A 4318-nucleotide genomic window follows, 5' to 3' on the forward strand; every position below is an offset into this window, starting at 1 on the left:
ACGTCATATTTTTACACAGACAAGGACAGGTATGTGTTATAATAGGCGGTCTCGTCGCGGCCAAAACTCCGATCCACCCGTCGTTTTCCTATACGTATAGCTAATATTATTATATATATATACCTACATGGCTACATGTATTTTTTGTACCTCACGAGCGGGACGAATTTTTTTTGTTAAAAAAACAACACACACCGTTTGCGCCCCGCGACGATTTTTATTCGAACGAGCACACATTATTATTATTATTGTTATTGTTATTATGTAATATTATATTATTATTATATAAACGTATTCTGCTTTATTGTGTGTGTATGTGTGTGGTGTGACATCGAGCGGACGACGGATGCATATTTCACGGTGGATGATAATATTATTATAATAATAACACGAAGATGATAATAATATTATTTTAATACCGTCGAAATATTATTGTAATAATAATAATATATGGTCGTAGGGATGTGGTGTTTTATTGTGGTCGACGAGTCTGGACACACACCGTGTGACACGAAAAAGGATAACTCGAGCGCGCGTGCGTCCGTTATAATGGATTCGGCCGGCCCCCACGCGCCGTTTTTCGTTTTTAATGCATTGGACACGGTCTTAGTCGAAGGGTTGCACAGATCGTATACTGGACGGGCTTATCTATTTCGATGAAAAAATATTATAAAATAAAAAAAAGTCAAATACACAATCGTGACGACCATACGATATTATGATAATTCATGATATATTGTATCATAATATGATTACTGTCTTATTTTCTCACACGAATTTAAATGGGAGAAAACCTCGGTGCGTGCCATTTAAAAATTATAAAATAAAAAATTGCCATATATTATCATATGCGTTTAACGAGAACTCACGCTATTTCCCACCCCCTCCCCGCAAAATGCTCAAACGAACAAAAGGCGCAAATATTATAATTTTTTTTTTTTTATAGAATTGAACCAGATTGTATATTTTTTTTATCCACCTATCCACCTTCATTATATTATCATTCTGCTATTTATCGCCACAAATCCACAATCGTAGACAATAAATTTAAAAGTTCGCAACACACACGGAATAGATTATTCTATCCAAAAATGTACAGTAACCCTCTATTGAACTATTTAATGAACATATTTTATCATTAAGTTTAAAAATATCTTTCTGAAACGTGTATTCCTAATAGTGATCAATGATTGTACCCAAATTCTTGAAGTTAACGTCTTAATAATATTAATTCCATAGACTGCAGTTTACCGTGATATTGGCATACCATATAGTCCATATAGTCCATAAAAATGTACAAAATACACCTATAATGTAATGTAATGATTTGATCTTAAAGCAATACTTTTTACTTAGTTTTAGGTAATAAAAAATTGGATATTCATAATTAAATTAATGATAAAACAATAAATACTTAAAATACTTGTATGATACAATACTAGTTTAATTTAATAAACGTAATAGAAATAATTGATAATATATGTAATTATGTAAACCTACATAGTATAATCTAAATACGAGAAACGGCTTAATTTACTCCTAGCTGTTTCCAAAGTACCCGTGGCAGAAATGGTTAAATGGGTCATTGCCTCTTGGGACTATTTCAAACCGTATGTCTAACTCACATCCCACACGCATAGTTGATGCACATAGCATAGATCTACCATATTATAAAATTATCATTTTGCACCGAACAGGATTTAATAGATAGACTGCGTCTATATGCGCATGTTTAATGAGTATAGCTTTACAATATATATATTATCCTACTTAGTTGAATTTTGTTATTTTGAGGAAACTGTTGTAGTTACTAACTATTAAAAAAAACCGTAATTTTCGATTTTTAAACACTAAAATAGTATATTTATAAAAAAAATATACTTACCTACCAAACTAGTATGATAATACATGATATTATATTATTTATATCTTTACTCCAAAATAAAGTACCTAGTTGGTTAAACTATTTACCTTTAATGGGGTTGATTTTTTTAGATACTAGGTAGTAATGACTAATGGATTATTATTGACTTCAAATAATTAAATAGTTCTAATAATTGTTGAACAGCTGCTAAGTGTACAGTAGTTTATTGTAAATTTAGCATTTTTAATATGCGTCTTAAACTCGGGTCTTTGAATCTCAGAAAATTATGTTGTTCTATATTTTTCGTACTCTCGCACATATTAAATTTTTTTATCATTTTGTATGCGTGAAACACTAAAACCCTATGTCAAACTTGTTGGTAAAAACATTTATCCTTTTATAATTTTTTTTATGAAATGTATTTGTACTTAACTTCTAAAGTACTACTACACATTAATCAATTGATAAATCAATATGATAATTTCAAAATATAGTCTGTTTATCATAACTTAAGTTTTAGCTTTTGTAGCAGCTATTCATAAGTCAAGAATACTCAAGATGTCAATATTGATACATGTTGATGTACACTTTCAATAAAAATATTATTGTACAGAAGGTATGTGTAAAATAAGCAAACAGCATAATACGTTTGATGTACTTACTTTTCTATTTCATTTCCGTTCCAAACTTTTAAGGTAGCCGCGTCATGTCTCTTGTATACGTACCTATTTATACAAATACATTACGCTCATTACAATAAAACATATTTCAACATTTATATAAGCATCATACTTGATCAATGATCAGCAAGAATGGGTTGTACGGGACTATAAACTGAATAAACTCTTTGCTGACAGGATGACCTCTGACGTATGTGTGCATATTAAGTGCACGTCTGTGTGTATTTGTTTAAGTATGAGTTGTTACTCGTTTTCTAAGAATTAGCTCCTATAAACGTACCTATACATTATTTCATTATTATAAACATTTAGTATATACTATATACCTATGTATTACTAAGTAATATCCCGTTCCCGCTTTCAACGACCACGACGAAATTATATTAAATGGCGTTTATAATGTACCTATATAATAATAAATTATATTATAATGTTGCTGTAAATTATACGGTGCCTAAACGGCTAAACGCAATGGTGCTGTACAGCGCTGCATTTACCTGCCTATATAATACATGCATGTGATGATATCGTATACCGTATATGCGGACACGAAGAACGTCAAAAGCGTATACACATCACATTAAAAGGGATCCCACCCACGGAGCGCTACGATTATATTGTACAACCGATGGGATTTTCATTAGCGACCGAAAGGGATTCGGTGGTGGCCCGAGGGGGAGAGAGTGTTGATTTATGTGTTACTGTATCAATAACATCACATTATTATCGTCGCTGGCAAATGATTATTGTCATAATAGGTATACGATGTAATCCATAATGTCGTACGCGTAATCGTAGCACACTATACTGCAGACAGAGTGGTAAATCAACATTTTCTTGACAAGGTGTAGTAGGCATTATATTGTATAAACCTCATATGCGCCTGTATACGAAGTAACTCAAGTAACACATTATCGTTTTCTTGATACGATTAAGTGCCGATCATTAATAAAGGTCGTCACTTAAACGATTAGCCGAAACGGCGGCAACCGTATAGGTACAGGGGAGTGTTTAAGAACACTGTATACGGGTGTTCCGAAGTTCTCAACGGGTTGTAAACGTGAGGACAAAAATAATGATTAACCTTGTACGCGTGTGTTTATTATTCGGTGAGTCTGTGTAGCGTGCATAATAATATAATATCGTACATTATATTATTATGATTTATGATAATTCACAATCGACCGCAAAGAACCATAGAATTTGCACCTATAGATTCAAAATTTCGCAAATAAATGGTACGGAATATAATTATACCTAATTTATTGTAGGTACTTCAAAGAGTGATGACTGATGGCTGATGAGACAAAAAGTAGCTAAATTTTCACCTAACGGTTTAAACTTTAAGGCCCTGCTTTATGATATTAATTTATATTGCATCGGTACGAATAACAATTCTCAATTTTTCATGATAAATTAGAATTTAAAACTTATATTATTATTTTTACAACTACTATATTATTACTAAGCATATGTACACAGGATACAACATAAATTTCTATATTACCATATATTTTTTTTACTTTTCGGAATGTTTAACCTTACAAATACAATATACATTCTGTAATTGGGCGAAATTTCCGTAAATAATTAAACTTAAATAAAATTAATTAATTAATTAATTACAAGGAACGTTTGAAAATATAAAGACAGTAAATAGTAATTTTGAATTAATAATACCTTCAATGATTATAGAAACCAAAGAATGAGAATAAATAAAATCCATATAAATATTGTATAATAATTTATACTTATTTACTATAGTTTTAATTTA

Source organism: Rhopalosiphum padi, chromosome 3, assembly GCF_020882245.1.
Source record: "Rhopalosiphum padi isolate XX-2018 chromosome 3, ASM2088224v1, whole genome shotgun sequence".
Lineage (NCBI taxonomy): Eukaryota > Metazoa > Arthropoda > Insecta > Hemiptera > Aphididae > Rhopalosiphum > Rhopalosiphum padi.